The sequence below is a fragment of the Bombus vosnesenskii genome, unplaced genomic scaffold (genome assembly GCF_011952255.1).
Source record: "Bombus vosnesenskii isolate JDL3184/JDL3185 unplaced genomic scaffold, Bvos_JDL3184-5_v1.1 scf7180000013398, whole genome shotgun sequence".
Lineage (NCBI taxonomy): Eukaryota > Metazoa > Arthropoda > Insecta > Hymenoptera > Apidae > Bombus > Bombus vosnesenskii.
In genome coordinates, this window is record NW_022883023.1 from 688,728 (window position 1) to 716,181 (window position 27,454).

General features: G+C 39.7%; 1 long non-coding RNA gene across 1 annotated transcript; it reads left to right on the forward strand.

Moving 5' to 3' along the window:
* The first annotated feature begins 9,666 nt into the window (after positions 1-9,666).
* Positions 9,667-11,485, forward strand: LOC117237712. The gene is made up of 2 exons (XR_004494051.1): positions 9,667-10,625; positions 10,695-11,485. It is a non-coding gene; the product is annotated as an uncharacterized LOC117237712 (long non-coding RNA).
* The last annotated feature ends 15,969 nt before the right edge of the window (positions 11,486-27,454 follow it).

Below are 27,454 nucleotides of genomic sequence, written 5' to 3' on the forward strand. Positions count from 1 at the left end.
GATTAATCGTTGAAACGACGCGAAGAAAAAGAAAACATAATAATACTGAATAAACTTCGAGGTGTTCTGATGAAATACTCAAATAATTCTGTACATAGAAACATGATTGCGTGGCGTGGGACTCAATGCGACGTAAATAGGCATCTCGAACAGTGTCAGTAATAGTAATCGTAAGGATAAATATAAGTAAGAATTTAATCTAAAATTTAATATAACGCCATGTAATTAAAGAAATGAGAAACAATGAAAACCAAGAAACTTCCAAGATGCGAATACAGTGTCAACGTAAAAGTAATCTCGCGATAAATTTAATAAAACGTATAAAACGGATCGTTGGTAATCTTCCTTAGGAAGATGCGTTCGAAGAATCGACTCCTAGTTCGATCGTTGTAAATGGAAGAAAAAAGAGACAGCAAAAGGAAGCTACGTATCGTCATACGAGGGAAAGAGTAAAATTTTCCAAAATATCGTCTCGAATAATTTCTTTCCGTCGAAACTGTTCGTAGTCACCGACAATCATTTCAGGCGAAGTAAAACGCGCGCGCGATTTATATTTATAGGACGAAGCGAAAGAAATTATTATAGTTTCTTCCTATTTTTTTTTGAAAAACCAAAATGTCTAGAAACGTGTGACGAGAGACTGGAAGACAGTTTCGAGAACAACGAAAATACGTATTGAACGTTTAATAAAACGCAAACACAAATCGAATCGAACAGGAGAGGATTTGAACGACGATTTTACCGATTCCAGGGGAATGTTTCGGCCGATAAACGTGCTCCGATCTACGACCTGGTGTAATTTTCTAATTCGTAGTTTCGTTTGCCCCAAACAAGTACACATATACGCGAATAGCCGCGATATCGGTCTGAAATCGTTTTGAAATTGGCAACGATCGCTCGTTATTCCAACGATTTGTATGGAGATCGTCGATCGCCGCTCGGAAAGTTTGTTTCGAAAGCGAACTCGATCGGAGCATCGGCAGCACACGGTTGCAATTAAAAATGAAACGCAGACCACGTGAAAATATTAAGATAGAAGAAAGAGGAAAAATAATCGGCGTGGAGGAAAAACGCGGTGCTGGCATCGTAAAATCTAGCGAACAATTTATCCTAATCGTATTTAACAGACAGATTTTATATTAAAGAAGAACGAACACGGCGTAGAAGAGGCATTTTTAACACGAATGCTCGTTAAGTCAGCCTAGCTAGTATCAGCTAAGAAATTTCCCACGGTACTTGTAATATCATTTAAGGGATCGAACACGCGTTAGATTTCGTCTCGAAGGATAAACGATCGCGTGTATCGAGTTGTAAAAAATAAAAGGACGAATATAAAGTCCGTGTAACGAATAAGAATTAACGATATTCGCATTCGGTAATAGTTTCATCGGTATGCGAAAGCGTTATCATTTTTTGCCAGAGAAACGTCATCGTTAATGTCGTCATTAAAACTACTACTATTACCACTATTATCACTAACTTACGATACTATTAACGCTACTAACGCTATGAAACGTTATTATTATTGTTATTATTATTGTTGTTATTATTTTATCATGTTTCTTCTTATCGTCAAGATCATCATTATTATTATATATATCATCGTCATCATCGCCATCATCGTTACTACTATTACCAACAGTATTATCGTAACAAGGAAAGGGAAACATGATCATGCGAAATGAAAGACGACAAACGGCGACAAGCTTTTTCGTTTCGTTTTCCGTCGATCGAATCGCGACGAACGAAAATGCCAAAATTAGTTGCGTAAATAGTTTAAGCGAGAAAGGACATTTCAAGGAATTTGTTATCGCGTTAAAAAAGAGAAAAAAAGCCGACATCGTTCCAAACATTAGGCGTTCAGAGAAGAAAAGAACAAAAAATGCGCCTTTGCGTTGTGGCGAATACTTTGCTCTTGCGTTAAACTAGAAAAAAAAAAAATGAAAAGAATAAGTGACATTCATGGAACGAATAATATTATAGGTAAATTTTCCGAAAAATCGCAACTCGATCTTTGATTACGCACGTGCGTGTACTCGAACGATTTTTCACGTTTCGCCGATCGACGTATCGAAATATCGCTCGAAGCTTGGCCAACGATAACTCTTCTTCGAGTCGAACGTAGCATATATCGTCGCGTGAAAGAAGAGCAAAATCTCTCTGCCGTAGGATCTGTACGCTAAAAGAAGCAGAGTAGACGTCTGCAAGGACAACGGGCAAAAAACGCGCAATTTTCTCGAGTCTCTTTCCGATAGGACGGCTAGATTTCTTGTCTGTGCTTCGAAGAAAAAAAGGGAACGCGAACGAGTAGTCGATTCGTTTGATCGAGCATCGATCTCGCTGGAGATCGGATCGATCGAAACTTGTATCGTGTAAATAACTTCTGTGATAAGAATTGATTATTAAATCGTAGCCGAACGCGAAACCCCTTGAGATGAACGTTGCGTCGATAGCTGCGCCATCCGATCGGTCCGCGTCTCTGAAAACTTAACCCGATCTTTGCAACGTCTCCGTGAGTCTATCTCGTCTTGTCGAGAATCACGCACATACGTAGTTAGAAGCGTAAGAGAATCGGCGATCGCCGCGTTCAGGCTGTCGGATCGTTCTCGCGTAAATAATTCGTGGATCGAATTATCGAGACGAATCGTCGAGCAAACGAGTTATTTTTTTACGATTTCTTTCGCAGCGATTAAATCGAATCACACGTTTCGTGGCATCGTACGCTTCGAAATCATAGGAACAACACGCGCATCGGTTGTTACCGATCGCTCGTCGATAATTTGAGAAAAGTCAGCCGGTCGGAATGAAAATCGCGGCAACGACTCGTCGATGAAATGAAAGTGTTAGGCGACTTCGACCGCGTCGATTTCGTTTCACTCTAACGAACCAACCCTCCAGTGCTTCCTTTTGTTCTACCGTTCGAGGCCGTTCGATTTGTTTGTTCCATTTTGCGGATTCCCGTTCGACCGTCACGAGTCTTCGAACACGTATGAAACGTATTTGGTTCGCGCGATTCCGATACGTCGAGTCGTTTGGCCCGGAAAACATAATGCGAAATGGCACCGTTTGATCCGATTTAGACCCATTCAAGCCATAATTCAACTATGATTAACGAATGAATTCGATAGTCCGACCGGTGCGCGCAGTCAACCGTATTTCCAGTCGGCTGGCCGGCTGATCAAAATCATCCGCGTCTGCTGTCGGATGAAACCGCGTTTAAAACACGTCCCGTCTCTTTTTTACGCAAGCTCTCCACTTTTGTTTTTTCTACATTTTTTCTACGCCGATCAATGGACATACTTTTACGGACATGACCAAAGAAACGCAAGTGAAACAGAAATTCGTTTTATCTCGTACAAATTATAACGTGTACCCTACTTTGGATATTTCATATATTTTTATATATTGTACGTATTCTGTCCGTTTCTCCATCTTTCTAACTTTCTAAGATCACCGATCTACGGACTCGTTGGTAAAACTAAAGCGACCGTTCGCACCGTTTTAAACCGGACACAGGATCATCAAAATTGTAGGGTTAGAGGTAGACGTTGCACCACGCCGGCGATCGTAAATGTTTTACGAGTACTTCGGTCGAGATTGAATTATTTGTAAAAACAAGCTAGAAGTATAAAAAAGGAATTCCAAGCACGAGCATAATGCCGTAGGTTATTTGATAGTTTGTTGTTATCCTTTGAATACGATTTAGAAAAATTGACTATTGGTAAACCGACGCGTTGATTCCTTACGGACTTCGGTTAACGAAAAGTAATACCGTAAATAGGATAAGCAGAAAATTTGATTTCTCGCAACATTCGAAAAACTACTGCATTTTTCTACCGTTAAATTTAGAACGACGAGACGAACGAGCGGTACAGATCGTGAGAACAATGGTTTCGCGTTACGTGGCAGAATCTAACGCGTCTTCGTTCGTGGCTAAACGTTGTCAATTACGAACAGGTATGCTCGACGAACGAAGGCGGGCCTGATAGCGGAAACAGCGAGGCTTAACGTGGAAATTGCCAATCGTCGTCTAATTTACCGGCTTGCAGCCAATTTCGAGTCGATACCGAAGATGCAGAGCGTGAACCTTTCGTCGCTGCACGTGTTTGGAACGCCGTCGACAATCGAGGAAACCTTCGTTCTAGTTCCTACCAGTAATTCGGTGATAGGTGAAAGAGCGAGCGAAGACGAAACGGGAAGAACAGGATAATTCCATCTTTGTTAATTTTCCTTTGCATCGTTCAGCGACTAAAGGATTATTTCAACGTCATACGGTTGGAAACTATTCTCTCGTATTCGCTTCTGAAAACGTTCTTAACGAGATTTTCGTAACTTTCAAAGTGTCGGAGATTCCGAAATATTTTCTTCGAAATGTGTCATTCTACGTATATTCCCGCGATGTCTTTCTAACGATAAAATCGACTTTGAGATTAAGGGCGGCGATTGGAAGTGAGTGACAAAGATTGGATCGTTTCCAAATTATAATCTTCTTTTCTATCGATCGATCGCACTTGTCGTTGCGACGATTGCTAAAAATCGCTATTTTTGACGATTCGTAAATTCATCGCGCTTTGTCGCGTAATTTTACGAAGCGGTAAAACAATTGCAAACTACGCGAAAACTGGCGAACGACTTTCGCCGATGTACGATCGATTTTTCCATCGCTGTCGAACGCTAGAAAAATTCTCACAGCGGATTTTATCATTCCCCGTGCTTCGCTGCGCTGCTTTCGGTTAGCCTCGGGAAGACGTGGATGCGTTTGGATCTCGGATGGCGTGGCGATCAGCGTGCAAGAATCAGAGCGCGTGGTCGTTAAAGTACTTGTTACACGTTTAAGCGATTTCGTTTCAAGCGGACGCAAACACAAAAGAAAAAAGAAAGAAGAAAGAGTTATTGTAAAGCGCATCGTATTAATAACAAACATGCATATACATATACGCATGCTTCGGCCCCGCGAATATACATAAACGTATAAATATAGACGCGAGCGCGTATGAATAGATCCATGTATATTCATCACGTATAAATATATAAATAGGCGTGTGCTTAGGAGACAACGTTATATAAATACCAACTCTATGAACGACGTATAGTTAACTAAGAAAAATATACGTACGTTACATACACGCATACATACACACGCGTGCGTACACTTAGCGAGAATGAAAAATTATACAGGATACCGTGTAAAAGATGTCCGGAACGTTACGGAACGCTACGGAACGCTCGATGAAACTCGTAACGTTGAACTATACATATATCAAACACGGTTGATAGCGCGAAGCATTGATAGAAAGAAGAATTGTAATACTTTTAAGGGAATTTATTGTACAGGGTGGTTGGTAACAGGTGGTGCAAGCGGAAAGGGGGTGATTGTACGCGAAAAAGGAAGTCGAAAATATAGAACAAAACTTCTTTTTTAATTTTTTTTTTTTAATTTTTCCATCTAGACAACGATCTATAGTGAGATCCGTTATAACGAGACGTAATAAAGTGCACGCGTACCGAGCGAAAATTCAAAGTCGATTTTCTCGAAAACAAAGCCTCAAACGAAACATTTGTATTGCATATTTTCGACTTCTTTTTTCGCATAGAACCACCCCCTTTCCGCTTGTGCCACCAGTTACCAACCACCCTGTATACATATATATATATATATATATATAAATATATTATAACGAACTAAATACAAAGGAATTGAATTAGGTTACACGGGCAACCAAGTAGTCTGTTCCCATATTCGTCTCTGTTCCTATTTCTCTGCAACGTACTCGCCCCGGTGTACGACGGGGACATTGATTTTGTATCGTTCTTCGTCGTCGTCTCTCGATCGCAAAACGGAGAAATATCGCGAGACACGTTAATTAACGCGAACTTTCTGTGATCGGTGTTACCGTGACGTGGACCGCGTATCTTCGGCCATCGACTCGCTGAGATTATTTTTAATTTCGCAGCTGGAACGTTCCGCCGCGGCCGTTTCGTTCGATCGATCGTCGAACGTTCGTCGCGATCGTCGCTGCCCGTTACGGATAAGCCAGCCAGTCCCCGGCAGGACACGTTTGTTTACATTTATACGAATACCACGTATGTATTATTATTACGAAATAGGCATATCGCGGGAATGCGACGAAATCGAAGGAACTCAGCCGCTCGACGTTTAACGAGAACCGGAGCGGAGGATCTGTTTCTCTGGCATTTCGATCGCCGATTCGTTAGGCCGTAAAACGAAAAAGGGGAAAGAAGGTGAACGAAGCTGGGTCGTAAGCATAAATCGAGATCGTCGTTTTCGAACAGACGAGAAGAGAATCGCGCCCTTTTCCCTCGTTTTTACGCCCGTCTCTATCTATCTATCTCTCTATCTCTCTCTCTCTCTTACCCTGTGAACCAGCTTCGTCCGCCTTCTTTCTCTTTGCAGGAACACGCTCGTGCGCCAACGTAAACTCGCGCAGATAAATAAAACGAAAGGAGAACGAGAGCGAGGAAAAATATAGAAGGCAACGCGAGATCCGAGTTCGCGCGATTTATCCACATACCGATCATCGTCATGTCATTCGAAACGACGCACAATGACGAGTAATCGTTACGATTCGAGAATTTAAGGGAAGACAAAACAAAGGAATAGGGGAAATAGCATCTGGTGCATCTATCGACCATTATATATATATATAAATATATACATCTGTACGTACAAGAATACACGCGTGGAGCATAGGTGAGAAAAGGCCGCAATCGCGAAGCGAAACCGAGTGAAATGGTAGGTCAAATAATAATTACTAGACCGGTGGAAAGCTACGTTTCGTTCGATCGCGGGAATCGCGTCGGAATCTGTTTTTCTTTCCTTTTTTTTTTTTTCGTTTCTTTATTTTCTACACGCTGCGAACCGTTGCGAGATCTCGCCAAAGATAAATACAGATAATCGCGGCAACGATTACGCTGCTACTCGTTTCCCCGCGGATTTCTCTCGCTTTTGTACCGATTCAGCGCCTGTTTCACGGATGTGACGCGAAACGGGATCGAAACGCAACCGAAGTTTTCTGCAGGGTAACGCGGTATTTGTTATTTGAAACGCTGTTCAGCTCTCTCGTAGACTAGCCGTCGAATCGATTCACACACATAGGCGTTTAAACGTGGTTTTAGATATTACTACGGATACCTATTAAATGAAATATCGCTCGTTCGGGCAGCTCGTGCAGTCTGCGCGAAAAGAGAAACAAGAAAAAATGGGAAATCCAAGGGGATACGCGATAAAAATAAATAAAGTAAAATATTGATAAAATAAGAGGTAAGAAAAAAAAAATAATAAAAAATGAAGCCGCGCGGTATGCTCAAAACGTAGAGGAAAGTTTTATCTCTGTACATGCGCTTAAGAGAATCCTTACCTAGAAAATATATTACGATTATTACGATGTTAAAAAAAAGAGAAAAAAAAAAGGAAAAAGAGAAGGGAAAAAGATACGATGAGAAGGGGAAAAAAAAAAAATAGAGAAGATGTAACGAAATTACGACGTTCGATGCGGTGCGAACGAATCACGACTCGTCGTGTTTTAGGATTAAGCTGTACCAAGGAAACGAAAATAACACGAGGGCTGAGTCAGGATATTCGATGAGGATCGCGTTCGCATGGCACAATAATATCCATTTATAAGTTTACGCGGAAATCGCATGACAATGTAAAATAAAGAAATAAATATTAAAAAAAACAGTGTGCAGATAATTTAATGCTTCGATAACGCCGGTAATACTGCGAGGTTACCGCTTAGCGATTCTTTCCTCTTTTTTACGATCTACGTGCTTTTCACGCGTTCTTTCGCTTCCGTTGAACTTTCCAGAGAAAGATCAAAATTCTCTACGTTTGTCAACGGGTAACGTATCCGTCGATGATTAGCGAGAATTTTCGCACGATTCTATTTCCTTGTACGAATTAAGGTAAGCTAAAAAAAAAAACCCGAGATAAGACCGTTGAAATTCGCAAGGCAGACAGATTCGTAAGACGAAATTTTTCTCTAGCGCAGAAGCTGCAATTTCGAATTTTCGACTCGAGATATTTTGTGCTACGCGAATCGACGTTCGAGTATAAAGTTGAGACGAAGCAAGGAATGAAAAAGAAATATATATATATATGTATATGTAGGTATATCGGAAACGTCCTATCAGCTGCGTTTTTTTCCGCCCGAACAGGACGAGAAGGAACGACGGCGGGACGTAAACGCGACAAAACAGGAGCAAATATCCGAATACGTACGTGCAGCGATAAAATAAACATCCGTATTATCTTCCGAACTAAATATATACAATAATACGAAGAATTTAAGAATACCGTTAACGATTAACGATTAACGATACGTATTAAATAGAAAAGGGGAAAAAAGAGAAAATAAGCCGATCAAGAGGCGCGCAGGATCGATTCGCCGGACCTTGTTTGCGCTCGTTCTGCGAATATTTTATTCCATGAAACGTTAATTTTATCGGTCGCGTTATTTGCTCGTTTCGTATAAATTTTCTACCGCCGATCGTAATCCTCGAATGGAAGTTACAAATGCAACGATTAAAAATCATTCGATCGAATTCGTTCTTTTTACGAACGATATTATGTAGAAAATTAATAAAAATCTAATCTAAGTCGTATAAAAATTCCTGAAAGAAAATTAGTAACCATTAAAAGTTCTACGTTAGACCTTTCGAGATACCGTGTATCGTGGATGGGTCGCTTCTTTCCGAATTAAAGTAATCTCCATCAGCGTTTTTTATTCGTTTCTAACGTAAAACGAGATTCGTTGATTCGTGGTCGTTGAAACGGAAGATTATAATCTGGAACTTCGCAACGATCGATCCTGCGCACGAAACGTTCGGCTCGCGTACTCCTAATTTGTATTCGAATTTTACACAACTTTATTCGATGAATATTTACCGTATTCTTTACGAAAGCTTTTATTCTATAATCTGTACACGATTTAATTACGGCCGGGCCACGACGCGACGGCCCGATGGCGTCGGGGCGCGGCTGTGCGCCTCGAACACAATTATCGACGATAAAATATATGTATACATATATACATACATATGATATATTTTGTGCTAGACTCATTTCCACCGTACAATGACGAAGGCAGTCAATATCGTTTGCGAGGGTAGCTCGTCGGATAGTCGGATATCGACAGGCGTCCATGCTTTGGTAAAATATTATTTCGTCGCGCATTTGCGTGTAAATTGTCAACGATCGACCGCAGGTCGTATAAAAAATGAGTATCCGATTCTGTTGCCACGTTTCATCGTTGCGCAGCTTGTTTCCGAATGCTTTCAAATTTATTCCACTTTGTATCAACTACCGCAAACCTGATTGTATCATATACGGTTCAATCGGAAAAAAGAAATACAGCTTTCGAATCTAAGATGAAGAAAATGGAAGAACGAAGCTTCCTTTCTTTACGCGTTTCCTACAAACACTTCGACTGCCACGCCGAAATTGCCTGTTTCGCTCAGGACGCCACAGTGTTTTAACACAGTACACCGTTAGATGCAAGATTTGTTCTTATTTTTTTTTTTTTTATTGATGTTCTAATAAAAATGTTTAATCGTTCAATGGGGCACTTTTTATTTCAAAGTATCTTCTATTTATCGGTTATATTCGAAATGCCCTAACTGTCAATTTTCGTTCAATGTTTACAATTGTAAGACGTCGAGCGCTCCGGTCACCGTGGCGGTCAAAGTGACCAACGAATACGCGAAACGCGAACCTTAGCGACGAAATTATCGTTACAAAGGATACTACGTTTTCTATGCTTGAAATTCCATCGATTCGAACTTATCGATCGTAGGATAAATTCGAGACGCTTCGGGAACGAGCGACGGCCGATAATTACTTTGTATAGCTAGCAAAAAGGGTCGCTGGTACACGATCGTGTGGTACGAGAATTCTGCGTCCAGATGTATAGCTCGTAACTTTAAAGCCTGTGTATATAGCACGAACTGCCGCCAAGGGAAGTGAAGTCTCCTAATATCGCATCGCCTACAATATTAACACTTGCGTGACCGCTCGCCTACGGACGCGAAATTTCGCCAGTGGCAATTTCCCATGAGTTTCTAGTTAAGCGACCGTTCGACCGCGTTACGTCGATTTAACTAGCGAAAATAACTTCGATCGAGAGGAAATACAGAGATTGTCGCTTACTCGTGTCTTTTCTTCTCCATAGACGATTCGATGAGAATATATTTTACTAGCTACTCCGACCATGAAGCTATCGCTTAAAATGCCGAGTATAACGTTTCATTTAAATCAATCGTTATCGCTGCTGCTTAACGCATCGTCGAACGATCGGCGGAATATTCACGTTGGACGCGTACACGTCGATTGAAATTCTCGTGGTAGTGTCGTTGGTTACGCGAAACGAACAAAATTACGGTGTCTCCATCTTCATTCAACTAGGAGAATACGCGATAACACGCGCTCGTTTTTACACCAGACGAATCGGGCGACGATGCGTTGACGATCGGCGATTCTCTTCGCGAAAATCGCTAGCGGTCACGAAAGCGTGGATGTCGCGTGTGCGATTACTTTCGTTGTAAATACGTCTAAAATCAGCGCAGACGATGTAATTCGTGTTTGTCGTTATCGAAGAGCGTATTCTGTATGAATTTTATAACGAACGACAGAACGAGATATACTATATATACTATATATATATCCTTCTTCCTAGAGTTACGTAAATTACGCGTGATACCTAACCAATCGAAGAGATCCGAATGGTCGAGAAAGATGGAAAGAAACGAAAAGGGAATCGTTCAAACGAAACGATCGTCGACTGTGATCGACCCATCCTCGGTCGATTATCTGTAAACACGATTCCGCAAACCTGCCTCGGATCGTTGAACGTAGCGCGTCATTTTTTCCGATGCTTTCGCTGTACGATGAATTCCGTAAGAGCGCGTGTAGCTTATACATCGTACGAATAGAACGCGTCGATTGCGTTGCAAGGACGATCTTATTTATAATACTTTGTATGTAGGACATCAGGTGGAACGTGCGCCATTAAATTGCAACCAAGTTATTGGATTACTTTATGCATAATCGAAGCGGGCGCATTGCCTTTGAGCATTCACTTTGAAGGACTAATTGTAATATCGATCGTCGCGAATTAATAAACTGCGCTGCGGCGAAATAATTCGATAGTAGGACGCCGCGCGCGCACGCTTAGGCGTTAGACGTGCGTAGCGCGCGTGGCGAAAACACGAAACATTTGTTCATTCTGTCGCCCGTTTTTTAGAACAGACGACACACACCACGTCCTCGCAATTCCTCCGAATCGTGTAGCGTGTAACGTTTTTCTACGATTTTATTTTCACCGTGTCGCGTCGCAGACATCCTTTGTATATCGAGCTGATTTTTCTGTACATAAAAAACGACAACAACAATAACAGCAGGAACAACAACACGTGCGTCACACAGTTGTGTTAAACGAGAGAAATAAAATGTCTTATTGAAGTTCGATCGATCGAATTCATCCCTCGATCTCAACGCCTGAACCACCTCAACCTACCGAAATGAAATTCCAATTCCGATGTTTCACCGTGTGCTTTGCTTTAATATCGTTGAACAACGTAACGGCAAAGTTTATTGAGTGACTTGAAAATTAAGGACAAGTATTTATTTGTATTAACCGTAATAACGCATTCTTACAACTAGAATACGAATGCAATTTACATTTGTCGTTCTTACGTCGTCTCTTTTAACGTTAAAATCAAAGTATTAAAAATCAATATTACACGTTCGAGCAAATTCGATACTGCCATCTTGTAACAAGCCGTTGAACTAAGACTGCGTATTATCGGCGCACGTTATCACGTAAACAAGATCGATAAAAATTCCTGTTAAAGTTACATCAAAATTATTCATACCTAAGATATCGATAATTATCTATTTGATAAACGTGAATAAAAATTCACAAAATTTCGATAAATGAGTTAACGATAAAGTTAGAAGAAAATACAAAACGAAAGGAATAAACTTCAGGATTATACGATTATTGACTCGGTGAAGCGTTGTATCATCCGCGTAATCGTACAAAATATAAAGATACGATAATACGGCAAACGTTTCTATATTCTTTGCAACCATGTACGCACATATATGGCTCTGTTGAAATATTCTTCGGACGCAACGTACGTATGTACCAACGAATTAGCCAACTTGCGCTATACTGCAGCGCGATCTAACGTAGGTATACGTACCAACTAACAACACAGCGATCTAAGCATACGCGTAGCAGCGAAATTTGAAAATATGTGCACGCGTTGTTCGATCGCGTATCTTAAATATCGAAAATATAGGTTAAAATGACCAGTGATGATTTTCCTATCACATATATCGCATATCGGAGCGACATTTATTTCCAAGAGTGCATAACTAAGTTCATTTTATGCTATTCATTTTTCTCCATTTTTATTGTTTCAACACAAACTTATTTATTCTTTGCCTGTTCTAACAATACCGCGTTTTCATCGTTTTACTTGAAAAACAAAAGCGTTAAGTGCGGATCTTGAAGCGTTGCTGTAAAATATTTTGAAAAATACTTTTGTTTATCCTAGCAAGAGTAAAATTGAAACATAAAAATTCGTAGGTATGGTTAATGGGTGTTATCGTTTAAGTCCGAATTTTAAACTCAAGCTTCGAATAAACGAAATCTCCTCTGCGTTAAAATAAATACTTTTTTTTTTATTCTCGTTTCATAACTGCCGCGATACGGCAACTGTCGCTATATGGATAACGCGAAACGCAGGTTTTCTGGCGGGCTTTTCGAATTTGGAAACTGATATCGTTACTGTTGCGCTAATGGATGTAATTTTATTTATATCGGAACGATAACGTTAAACCAGGCGGCATTCAGTGGGATAAGATTGACATGTAATTATTGTCCCAGCCATATTCTACTTTCTACGGTGTACACGTATGATATGAATTGTGATATGATACGAATCGCGTAATAATTTATATGTTACATATACAGAAGCAAAGCAACATCGACAAACATAATAGAATAATTTTTCACGTATCCGAAGAAATCTATTTTCCAAGTAGCGGGTTTTATGCAATCGGATCGTACGTACCTCGTAACGTGAAATACAAAATACAGCAAAATTTGCTGAAATTTTGCTTTCGAATAAATGTATATATACGATAAATTGCCATAAATGCGTAAACACCTACGATCTAATTATAATCATTACTTGTCCTTAAATTATAAATTAAAGTAGAAACATTACAGTCGTTCTATAGGATGCGAATACTTGTTTTCAGATGGATTTCGGTTTACCAGGAAAATTCTACTTACAAATAATCGACTACAGCGTCAAATTTGCCCCATTGATAACTTCCTGGGACGATGCTCGTTAATTACAGGCATTTCTCCCTATACAAAGCTGTTAACGCGCGCAATATTTTTGAATCAGCCAGTATGCGGGTAATTGCATCGCCTACGAACGCGTACGCATACTAACGACGAAATTTTCGTCTTTCACGTGGATGAGCAGAGTCAATACGTTAATCCCGATACTCTTTCGCAACAACGTACGATTTATAAAAAAATTGGCGAAACATTTACGCGTTATGATAAAAAGAACCGCCGTGTGTTTTTACAATTGGCAAAAGATCCGTAAAAATGGGATATTCACGAAGGAAATTTATTTTTCACATTCTACGAAGAAATGGAAGAGCGATGTAATAGTTTCTACGTTTTATATCGAAAAACAAAATTATATATTTAGGAAATGACGACCGGCTGCGCTGCTACCGGCTCGCTCTGATCGATTTCTTCGAAAATGGTAAAGTAAACAGGTATTTTCTAAATATTTCAAAAATCCTAATAAACTCGCAAGAAGATAAATTACAAACACGATAAACAATCGTTTGCGAAGCGTAAAATCGAAGATGGAAAGAGCAGGAGCGTTTCTGATAAGAAGCGAACCATCGTTATAAATAATAAATTCGACGATAATAGCGTCCATAAACGTGCAATCGATAGCAGCGCTCGTTCTTCTATTTTTACGTATGCCATCATCCCCTTTCTTACCTTAAAAATTTCCTTCGTTCCCGATTCGTCGCTCGAACGTCTGCTGGAAATTGTGTCGTCCATCGTTGGAAAATTTAAAACGTAGCGATGAATGTGGACGTAAGAGACGCGATTGTTTCCAGATGCGACAGATAATGTTAATTGGAAAGACACGTGCGAGTTTTCCGGTAAACGCGACAGATTCCATCAACGCGAAAATCCTTGGCAAGAGAGGCTAATTACTAATTAGTAAGACGAATGTAGAAACGCGGAATAATTAACGAGAGCGGGTAGGCACTGCGAATTGTTAACTTCGTGTCGCCCGGTTATAACCAGTTAAATTTCGAAGAAATTCTCCGCTTCGTTCTTGATTACCGTTTAAACACCGGTTTCAATTGCTTCGTTAATCATTCGAACAATTCGGCTCTAATCCGCCAGGCTATTTCTGCACTTCAAACAAATCGAGAGTCGTGGAAATATAATTGTAGAATAATTTTCTATCGCAAAGTATTTGAAAACGATCTGCTAAACGATATCTGGTTTCGTTGGTTGCGTCGTTGTTCCAACGAACCGACGATACGTAGAATATCGAAAGAAAGTTTCATTAAATATCGGATTATCTTGATTGTACGCTGGTAAATGTCAGTGCATTAATGGCCGCGAACAAGTAAAGTAGGTTACATAGATTTGTTACTTTGTGTACCAAGGAAAATCGATAAAAATAGAAAATTACACAGTTCTTTCGGATATCGCGTAATTCTTCCCACGATGTTCGTGGCAATAAAGTGCGCGAGATACGTTACGAGCCGTTTAAGAAAGAAATTACGTAAAAAAAAAAAAAGGAAAATGGTTGCAACGATCGAGTGTATCAGAACGGAAAGAATTTCCATTTTAATCGATAATCGATCGGCAAAGATGTATGTTCTTCGGAATCTAAACGTTTCTATTTTTAAGCTAATGTTATTAGCGAAATTTGGCGAATCATTGCCAATAAATTCTCTTAGGTAACAATAATTATTCTCTTACGTAACGTACGTTCGGCTAATAAGGCAAGTTCTAGAAGCGAATTTTATAAATTATTGGATAACCGATTTTCCTGTTCCGTGTCAAATTGTAAAATTGTAAAAGCTGCTTGCGTAACGGTCATCCATAATCTACGGCTCGTCGCTTGTCAATTCGCCAATGTTATTAGCTAGTAAATTATCGCGCAAAATAATCCGGATAATTCTAACGAAATTATCGAACGACGTATGATAAACGCAACGCGATCAAATTTTCTTACGATCTCTCTAAATGCTAAATGTTAAAAGCAGCGCGCCTTTACTTTCTTACGCCTTGCAGAAACGAATGCCGCCTGAATATAAATTTTAAATACCTTGACTCATGGAAGGGAAGATGTTCCGTCAAATCCATTATAAGACGAAGAAGATAAATGGATAACGTCCAAACGCGTTGAAATTCATCGAGTGATGCAGCTTCGTACGAACGCGAGAAACGACACGATACAGAAATTGTGGATGGAACAAAAGGAAATGAGGTAGACTGCAACGATTCGCGTTGCACGTTGTATCTGAAATTTCCTTCTCAGGCGAAATTCCCAATGCAATTTCTCGTTGAACCGCGAACACGAACAGCCGAACGTCAGGCGGAAAATCTTGCAATTTTCTATCAGCCACCCTTTATCGGCCATCGAGGAAGCATAACGCGCGACTCGTTGGAACAAAGTCAAAGCCGAGCTCGTTTCACACTGGACTGTGCGAGAGAAAACGAATCGTTGTATACCCGTACACGTTTCGAACCTTCAAATTTATCGTTATTTATGGAAGTTTATCGCGATATAACGTTCCAATTGAAATTTCTATTCGCCGATAATGTTTACGCGATTCTCGTATGGCCGCGTCCGAAAAATTTCGTCCTACCTCCCTCTATCCACCTGTACGCGCGTAAACGCAAATTTCCGCCCACTCGAACGTTTCCCAGAGATTAGACCGGGCCGTATTTGCTCTCGCGTTTCTCGTCCATCCTTTTCCCTTTAACCCAGTTTATCTATCCGCCATTATCGCTTGCATCCCTCTCCATCAAAGATCCTCCGTATCCCTGTGAAACTATCCGTTGCCTCTTTTTGCTTTTATCACGATCTATCCTCTGCCCCTTTTCATATCATCGATTCTATCTAACCGTGTGTTCCTTCGTCCCTCTCTTTCTCTCTGTCATCTCGAAATCCCCATGCACGAATACGACTCTCTTCCTCTAACTAGCGGTTTGATCACCTCCGTCGATGCCATTGAAAGCCCTGCAACACGTTATGTCTAAACGCCAGTGAATAAAAGCTCGAAGCCAGCGAAGTGAGTGTGTATACGCTTCGTCACTTCTAATTTTAGCACAAAGGGTGCGGCGATTCTGTGTGTACACGTTTTTGCGCGTGAACGTGTGCGCGCGTGCACCGCCTCCTGTTCCATCGTAAAACACGTACACACACCGATAGTTGGAAGATGATTGTGTCCGTCCAAGTTGTGTGTGCCATATCGAAGGGGTAGAATATCTACCTATGGATTTCCACTAGCTCGATGGCGTTCGCCAGGCCATTTTTATAGAGTCCTCTTCGATCACTTTCTCGTTCTTTCTTTTTCTTTTATAGCTTTCTCTCTCTCTCTCTCTCTCTCTCTCTCTCTCTCTTTCTCTTTGCGCCGGCTTTGCCTTCTTGCCAACGAGCAGCCTAGACCGGTGGTTCGATCGAAATACGATTTCCGTCTCGCTGCGTATTGGCGGAACGCGGGCACAGTTTAGTTATCAGGACCAAATTGGACTTTGGCGAGATAGGACGAGCCGAAGAGCACCGAAATGCAAGCGACTACCTATTAGCCGGGTTAACGCGGTGTTAAAGCGAACGCGCCAGATATAAAAGCGCCATCGCCAGATCGTTTTTTAATGTATCGCGAAAAGCGAACCGTCCATTGTCTCCGGTAACAAAGCCGAGTTTGCTTAATCCCGACGTCCTTCGTAGTTCCCTGCGAATTTTTTCTTTGAACGCGGCCATTCCCGTTGCCAAACGTGTAGGTGTCTGGAAAACAAGAATATCGGAATTTTTCGTAAAGAGAAAAACGCGTGATAAAATCCCGTTGGTTTAATTGTTTCGTCGTTAACGTTTTACCTTTCGCGAAACGGAATCGATCGCGTTGGTATTACATCGAAGTTAATTCGTGAATTCCATCCATTGCTTCCGCCAAGAAGAAACATCTTCCTCCGTGAAAAAGCATTCCCCTTAGCTGTCACTGAAACAGCGATCGTAAGATCTCGAACTTCTTCCCCGGAAGCTGCAAATTATTCAGGACGGTAGATTCACTTTGATGCTGGGACGGTTCATTTTGAAGCTCGCTTTGCATTCCTATCGAACAGAAGGTAAGGGTGTTGAATACGTTTGTCGAAATAAGCGTCTGCTTACTCGATTCGCCGTCCCTGACCCAGAATACCTGGAAAGCTTATCAGAGATAAGTAGCTTTTAAAACAATTTCCTTGCCCCCTTCAAACTTGCCATTTCCACAAAGCGTTTAACGTTTAACGTCGGCATCTGTTCAGTAACGATGTTCGGCAAATTACGAAACTTTTATAGCGGTAAGATCAGATGGAAATTTTCTAGATTAGCAAAATATTTAACCAAAAAGTTTCCAAATTTACGATCGTATTATCTACCCAACGTACCGACCATGTACGCTCGTCTTACGTTCTTCTTCGTCCTTATACCGTTTCAGCAGCCACGACCGAAACATCCAGTTAACAAAGTCACGTATCTATGAGAAATAGCGATTAACGAGCTCGACCTTCCGCGTGCTTCTTTCATCTTGCCGAACGCTTGTCACGATAGCTTCTCGTTTCTCGTTGCTGCATCGTGATAGCACACGGCGTATCGCCATTCACGGTCTCGCGGAATGCGGAGGATTTCCGAGTGGTCTGAAAGGGGCTACGTGAACGGAGAAGCACAAGAGCGAGTTTCATTTTCCTTTGACACGATGTAACGCCATCAACAAGTGCCGCTATCCCGCAGTATTCTTGTTCTCACGCCGCAGTTGCTACTCATCACGTGGGAGTGATAATATCCGCGGACACGCGTATTCCGAGGGTTTGACTTCTTAAGCGACAGCTTACGAATGCTTTTTATCCGGAATACCGTTAGGGTTAGTCTCGTTGTTCGCTTCTTTTCTGATTTATGTGATATCTGACGCGGTATTTACACTGGAAATCTGTAAACGACAGATTAATCGGTATAACGCGTTATGAGATAAAGAGGCTTAAATGGAATATTCGCGTTATCAAGAAGCGTTTACGGCGCAACGGGGTAATTTATACATTTTCCCACGCAGAATTATCGCCGTGACATTTCCTGGCTAAAATACGAACGATCATAAAATTCCGCTACGATCATGGCTGCTTGCTCTTTTCCCGATAATGCGAATCGAGAATGATATCTCCCTGTTGTTTTACGAGGACGACATTCTCCAGGCTATTCTTATAAGAAATTCTGTTTGCCCGCTATCGTTCGCCGAGCGAATGGAAAGGTCTTTCCTCTTTATGTTGTCGCGCAAAAGAATATATATTTACCGAGAAAAACAAGATCGTAAGCGAACACCTTACTCCTTTTGAAGAATTAAAAGCAATATCATAAATCCTTCGACGTTACGTATTGCGTATATTCTTATAATATGACTTCTTGCAAAGAAATATTTCCTTTCTTCGCGCAAAAGGTAATTTCGCAACTTGTCTACTCTTGAGAAATATCGAAGAATATTTAGAATATCGAATACATATACAGGGTGGTTGTTAACTGGTGATACAAGCGGAAAGGGGATGATTCTATAATATAAATATAGAATAAAAATTCTTTTTTTAATTTCTTTTTTTTTTTTTTTTTAATTTTTCCATCGAGACAATGATCTACAGTGAGACCGAAACGACTCAAACGAAAAATTTTTATTCTATATTTTCGACTTCTTTTTTCGCGTAGAATCACCCCCTTTCCGCTTGTGCCACCAGTTAACAACCACCCTGTGGAATATAGAAAAACTGTACGACATACTACGTATGTAAAATAAACTATATAGCAGCCGACCGTAAATCGGCCAGCAATTCCTTGTTTCCTGATTATTCCTGTAATCATAATCATCGTCGTTGAGATAATTTCTCTTTGTGTAAATAGTTAGGAGGAATTTGGAGATGCGAAAATGATGTTACTCAGCCAGCTTCTGTTTCGTCTGTTTATTGGATCGTTTGATATAAAAGCGGTGGGTACGTAGAAAGGAAATCGTATTTATAATAGCAGGCGGAAGTTTTTGAATGGAAGAAGTGAGAAAATGAGATTCGGGTTTTCCCCGTTTAGTTGATGCGCCATTAATTACCGCTCGACTTCTAAATTATGGAAACACCTATTTTCCCAATATACCGATCTTCATGTAGTGCGTACATGATGATTCTCGTTTTAACAATTTCTACCAATGGCCATCTGTGGCCTGATAACGCTAAATGGTAAAAAACTAAACTTTCGTTGCAACAGATGAAACTCGTATAAATAAAGTTTTACAATATAATCCTACTGAACCGGTATAATCTATAAAGCGAACACATGTATATTGCCAGTATCATTCGCGTTGTATGTCGTACCTAATAGCTTTCATTGTACCAAATTTCATTTGTCCGAAGAAGCTTGAACCAACGACGAACGTACACTTGCTCTATACTGGTAACTTTATTTTAAGTTAGCAATTAATTTCAATTTGCCCGATGACGAAGCGCCATCGTGTCGCTGTCACGGAGAGAGGGTTTTAAGAAAACAAACTCCAAGCGAATAGACTAGACTTGCCCAATAAATACTTATACAGCGGCGTACACGTGTACATATATGTTCAGGCAAAGGATAGACATTAACATTGAACGTTGCAAAGTACAGACAAATGGCGAACAACGGCCTTCATGGTATCTAATTTCATTTCCTCCGACGATTTCTCGTAATGACGGTTCTCTCTCTCTCTTTCTCTCTCTCTCTCTCATACGATTTCCTTCGTCGTATTACGAATGGCGCGTGGATCCAAGTAAATCGGTTGTCTCTTTGATCGCGCCACGAAGAAGAAAAATAAGAGGAATTATCGAAATCGGATGATCGACGACGTTTGATATCACTCGTTTGAAAAAAGTAGGCTCGTCATTCGTCTCGTCGAAGCTTGTTAAAATCAGATTAATTCCATTTATAGGCTTCTACGCTATTCGTGAAGTCGTGGTTATTTAACTCACGAACGCATAGTCGCACACGCATAGTGCGTGTGTTTCTCAAATACAGAATGTCGGTGACTGGAAACTTGGCTTATTAATATATTTCGCGTGATTTCTTTTATACGAGTGTAAATTTTGAAAAAGCGTTTTCGAGAAACGAATGTTACGCTCGAAGTAGATCCATTTCGCAATGTTATACTCGGTGCGATCTACTATCCTTAACATTAACCTTCGTTTCTCGAAGCTCGAAGGTTCTCGAGCCCCTCTTTATCATCGAGCAAATTCTTCTGCGTACACATGGGATGCACTTGCGTGACATTTCAAGCGCACACGCACACGAGGGCGAGATAAATATATTCGCACGAGCCAAGCGAACCGAACTTACATTTTCAACGCAAAAGACAGTTGACGTAAATCGAATCTTATCCCCTTCGACTTTCTTTCTTCTGTTCTCCGGTCATATGGAAATATCCGGGGAATCTAGTATCTTGGGCCTTCTTTTCCCCACTTTGTAAATTATACAGCGGATATTGAAAGATCAGAGAATCTTTATATTCTACTCTTAAACTATAACAATGATCTCGAAGCATCAACGACTCTTCTCCTCTCTCCTTCTTGTTATAAACTAAAGCAAATTTTTATCACACTCGCGGATATAACGCGAATATCTAAAAATTGTAAAATAATCGCGAATAATATAAAAGATCAGATTTCCAACGAACTCTGAAAAAATATTAATTTCTCGAGGAAACACCGCGAAATTATTGTAAAGGAAAAATTAGGTCAGCGCCGTGGAAGCTCGTAATGAGTTTGCCAAAGAAATTGGTTTCCCCGTAAAAAAAAGAACGCAATAAATAAATCGCGTAATAAATAGAAAGGAATTGAATATCGTTGAAATACTTGCGAAAATAATCGTCGGCTATTCTAAATTGCCCTCTATCACTAAAGTTATACCATGGAACGTCACGAAGACAAGGATTACGTCGCTAAAGAAAAGCATAAGCGCCGGCAAAGTAAATTAGGGCAGGAGATTGAACTTCGAGGAAGTCTGGATTAAGGGAGATAAAATTACACTTTCCCAAAGGAAAAAAATACCGGTATTCTCGCTTGAAATTATATTTCATTTACCTTCAAAGAAAAAACTACCAACTTTGCATTTTATAATTACATCATTGTACAAGTAAATTTCCAAGCGAAAATAACCAACATGAAATTTAATAATAATTCAATTCTCATTTATCAGTTTTACTTCTTACGAACGTAAATATAACGTGACGTACTTGCGCGTAACACCGATATAAAAATCGAATGAAAACGATGGATCGCTGAATAAAAAAATCACCTCAATTTCAAGATATTGGTAAGACGAAAGAATAACGAGTAGATTCGTCTTTTCCGGTCGTCCCTTATAATTTTCTTCTAATTTAGAGCAACGTGTGTGTACAAAAATTTGTCGCGCCATCGAGATGCTGGAAATTTATATTTTCGATGCTTAAATTCGTTTACCTTTTACGATGGACCGTATCTTTCCACGTATTTCCTTCCACGAGGAAACCATAGAGGTACTCGTCGAGACAATACGAACTTCTCACAGAGTCGTTACATTTTCCTCGAGTCGTTGTACTCTACAACTTTACTATCGCCTTCCTCATCCCTGAAACACGTAGCGCAGAACACAGTCGTATTGGAAAATAACAAAACGTCGATGGGACACCGGCGGTTGGTTTTGCAACGTAAAATTGAACATTATTTTGCCATACAAGAATTAATTTTCGTGGCTGCGTGTTACGTGTAAACGCAAGATGAATCGAAAAGGAAAGGTTCAAAGTTCAAATAACTTCACGTATTTTATTTTAATACGTTTTGTCTCTTTCCATAAAACCGCTCGACGAATGTGTTTGTATTGTTGGTAACTGCTAAAAATAAAAAAAAAAAAAAAAAAGAAAGAAATTTAACTTAAAAGGGTTCGAAAGAAAATTGTCGACGCGAGATAAAATTAATTCCACCATAACGGTAATAATTTTATCGTAGATAAGGCTCGATAAATATCGTCGTGAATAATTCAACGGCTTAATTACGGCTAGGAATATCTTGTACAACTTCCTTTAATTCGCTGATTATCCCTGAGAAAATATTTTGGTATAAATTAATCGGTAATGAAGCATCGTTATTTCACTCGTCCATAGACCAAGACCGATTAACTCGTCTCTATCCGCGTAAAAAGTATCACAAGTTATGAATAAATAATTTTCTCCGTCATCGTTGACTTATAAACGAGCTTTAACAGTTTGCCGAGTTTTAAACAATAATTGTTTCGATAGCAACGTTCAATAAGATTACAATAACGATACGGCTATAGATATTGAAATTAAAGCGGAATATTAAATCCGATAATGATCTATATAGTAATATTCTTCCGTGAAAGCCGTTCAATCTATTGGAAAATGTGCTCTAATTAAAATCTATGTTTCATTACAGCTTCGATTCAGATATAGAAGAACAACATACTAATAAACATTGATGGACGTAAACGTGTCGTATTTAGTTTGCATACCATTTACGTCAATTAGATGCCGTTTGCGTATCGCATTTCGAGTCACGTCGGGTATATTAACGAAATTGTTTTTTCCATTAAATCTGCTTTTACGTAAGAACGATTAATACTTGGCGACTAATATATATATATTTCTTTCAAATTCATCCATCTCCGACAAACCATATCGATTCATCGATACCACAATTACGAAAAATCTGGAAGACCTTACCATTTATCATTTTATCGTCCTAACGGGTCTTCTAACGTATCCATAAGTTTCTCAAGGCAAGAACGACGGCTACGTTTGAAGTTTGTTCGTTTCATGAAAATAACTTCTAAGGTGTGATATTCGATAAAAGCAGTAATGGTATGTAGCGAATATCCGATAATTTCTCTTCACGTTATTTTTGTTTTTGAAAGTTGTTGAATTACTAATAGAGAAATTATCTAGAAATCGTTTAGACGTGAAACAATGGATGATCTTTTTGTATTTCTCTTTTATATCTTTATATCTTTAAATGAAAATTCTATAATACATTCACTGTACATGGCAATACCAATTAATCACTTCGAATATCATTTTATTCGATATACGCCAGATGCTCGGTACATAGGACAGAAACAATCGATTCTATTTGATTAATTAAAACCGCAAGTAATTAATTTACATGAATAGAACATTGAATTGCACTATATCGTTCTATTATAAACATGTATACTGTTAAAGAGTATGCTTAATTGGTTAATGGCAGATTAATCGTTCGATGATAAATATAACAACGTGCTTTATTTATTTGCCTTTATCGAATTTTATTAAATAACCGAACCGATATTTCTAGCGTTTAAACGACACATTAAAATTATGATTTACGATCGTTATCTCACGCGCATCTGCTTAATCTATTGCAAATACTCAAGAGTAAAGTTATACACGTTCTTCTACACGATTCACGTTAATTTCAAATTCTTAAAAATATTTCGATAATACTTCGATCACACTTATGTTGTCTCGACTAAAGGACTTAAAGATAGCAAACATCGATCCACTTCATAATTCCACTTTACAGTTCGATAAAAGAAACGATAAAATATCCGTTAGACTACTTCGTAGGAATACTTAAGATAAACGATAAAAAAACATTTGCCAATAAGTATACAAATAATCATTTTACACACAAGTCTTACGATACTCTAGAAATTACTCGAATCGATAGCGTCGCTCTTATCAAACTCAGTCGACTAGTCGATAATTTATTAAAAATAGAAACACTGTACATCGTCGTAGTCGATGGTTGACAACAATCGCTGCAATTATTCGTTTTTTTTTTTTTACGAAATAGGAAAAATTACAAATTGCTTTGTAGCAAGAAATCGCGAAAATTACACGAGATTAATAATTCAAAGGGGAGAACATATAATTTTATTCGCAACACGACGTATAGGGGATGAATTCTAAAAATAGAGGTCTATCGGTAAAGAGAATTTCAAGAGTCCAAGAGAGAATTTCAAAAGCGGTACGATAATATTTATTTTATTTCAGATCTACGTGATTTATGACACGGTCGAAAGAAAAGGTATTTTTCGAGAAAGATATTTTTTGCTTTTATCGCTCGTGCTTAACCGCTATCTACCTTAGAAAGGGTAATTATATAGATCTTATCGCGAAACGAGTAGGAAAATCAGCGAACAAGGGAATCTCTGTAAGCATCGCGACGAATCAACGTGTGCACGCATGTAACGTGTTTCCCATTTGCTGATCGACGACGTTGATTGACAGATAATGGAGATCGATATTTCGAGGCAGCCACGAAGATTCAGTTAGCGGCGTTTGTTCGTCGAACATCTCTCGCTAGGCTACACGGTGTTCGTCGTTTCTCGCGCGATCCACCTGTTTAATTAAACGACAGCAGCCGGCGCGCTCGGTTTCATTAAAAATTTAATAGTCGCGATTGCGAATCCATCGACGTATTCGGCTCGATGTAAATCGATCTTTAGCCGAGATACGCTGGGCCATACGGGTTACCGTGTCACTGCGAACGATAATGACGATACATTGGATGATCCGTGGCGAGCACCATAATACCAAATGCTATCTATGTTACTGATATGTATTTATTAAATTTAATGCCTATCGATACGTTCGCTGTTCCCGTGTTAAATATAAACTTCGATCGTGCGCCGGATTACCGCGTATCATCTGGAGCTTATTCAATAACGCGCCGTAAATTCGGATTGGCGGTAACGTAATTTAATAGCCTTGAAGCTCACGGAGTGGTATTTAGATCCGTGACAGTTTCTCGACGAGTCGAATCTCCGAATGATCGAAGACGATCTTCAAAGAGCCGGCGTTTGAAGGCGACAGCATTTCAAATATTCATGATTCTTCCTAAATAGCGAAGATCGTGTCGGTATCGAAGTTATTCTGGCGAATTACCAAAGACTTTAATAGCTAGGAATATCGGACAAAAGACGCGTTATTTCATTTGCAACGAATGCAGCCATCCTGCATCCTATAGCACGATCGATCCAAAAAAAAAAGATTGAAATTAAGAATTTAACGAAATTTTACAAATCACGAATAAATTGTCCTATTACTATGTGTCAGATAATCGTGCGCGGGCAAAATTCCACCAGCTTACGAACCAATCCGATACAAAGGAACAGAGATGTGTAAAGAAACCTACGCGTGTACGTCGAACAAGCTGAGAAGGTTAAGGAAAGGAAAAAAGAAAGAACGAGCTGATTCTCGATTGTTCGCTTTAAAACCCGACCGTTCCTCGAGAAAAGTGATCGAAGGCAAGGTATTCTGCGTGGAGCGGGGCTACGACTTTACAGCTGGCACGAGGAATAGGGATAGCTGTGACACAGGACCAGGGGAGGTTTTGACGGTATTGATTTCCCAAGCCCGGGACCTCGTACCATCTGTAACTCAAACTGCTCGACTGAGATACCCTTACGTGCTCTAACCGAGCCGTATAAAATCGTACATGCAGCTAACTCTATATCTCGTTCGTTCCATCAACCATTTCGTCAACATTTTGCACCCGATTCTCGTCGGGGTATGCGCGATTTTACTGACGCGCTGTAGCAAGGCAGAAAAGGCGGAGGAAGAAAAATTTCTGACGAAAGTTTGAAAGGAAACAGGAGTCGATGGTACGTCTAAAAGGAAATTGGCAAGCTGCTCGACAGAAGTTGCGCAAGTTTTAACGAAATACATATCTGCTCGTGCAGAATGCTGCAAACAAAAGGACGCGACTGCTTCATTTTACTTTGGTATTACATTAAAGTAGAAGAGCGTTGTCTAAAGTTTTTCATTTGAAAAGTAATTGCCACCCTTAATAGCCAATTTGTGAGTTTAAAAGGACTAGCCTTTAGAGATACAATTTATCAAGCATTCTGTCCTTTTTTATGTCCGAGTTCGCGGATGAAGAATAGATGGTGACACGATAGTGACGTGATAGATTAAAGCTATAGAGCTTGAATAGAGTTTAAAGGACAAATCTTTTTCGGAAAGTTACTTTTTATAAGAAACGGTAGATCGTGGCAATGAAAAATGCTTTCAAAGTGAAAGAAAATACCACTTGAAGTAATAGATTCGAATATCTTTGGGATACGCAAAGAAATCTATCCGGCCATAACTTTCCGGCATCGTGTAACGTTCGGGTCGAGAAGCTTTCCAAATTTTCCCATTGTTTTACGCGAATATCAATTCCTCAATTTTCCTATCCTCCATATCTTTTCCTTTTTACGCATAAGATTGGCCAAAGGAGCTGTCTAAACTGGATTCATCTGGAGCTAGTATTTATTCGTAAGTTGCAATTTATTTATTTAAGGAATAATTATAATATCCTTTCTATAACATTTACGTGAGTTTCCATTTCCATTTCCCTTTCAGATGGATTTAAACGGTGCAAGCCACGTATAAAGGAATCTTAGGAATAAGAAAATGTGTTACTACTTCGATCCACGCAATCTGACTGGCTTCGACGCATGTCGCCTACGCATCTTGTCGTTTCATCGTGGAAACAAAGGAAGCCCGGTTACCGGGTCAAAGGTGACAAACTACCAATTCAGAAAATTGCCCTGCTAATACATACATCCGCGTAAACCATACATAGTTCTATATTCACCCAAAGTGGTTCCAAAAATCTACTCTATGAATACGAAAGAACGTAAGATAAAATTAAAATTAAACGAACTTAAAGAACAGGAAGGAAGAGAGAGAGCAATTGGCGGTGAATACGCGTGTGCCTTAAATGCATACTGTCGATAATTCGATTAATAATTTCGCGTAATAATAATGCAAATGATATTCTGCCTCTTTTTTTCTTTTTAGAGAAACATGTTCTCCGCTTTCGTCATTTTCAACGTTCTTCTTGAATATACGCGAATATATCTCATACGCGATCTTTGAGATGTTTTCTTTAAAATCTTATCACGTACTATGTAATCGTGTTTTCGAAGAAAACCAAAGCTCGTCCTCCATGCGAGCGATGTTTTTAATTAGTTTTACTGCAACCCTAATCAACGACAAGAATTACTAATAAACATACGTTTCACGGCTGAATTATAAACAAGATGATAATTAACAACTTCGTTAAATTTGTCGAAGGCGAGC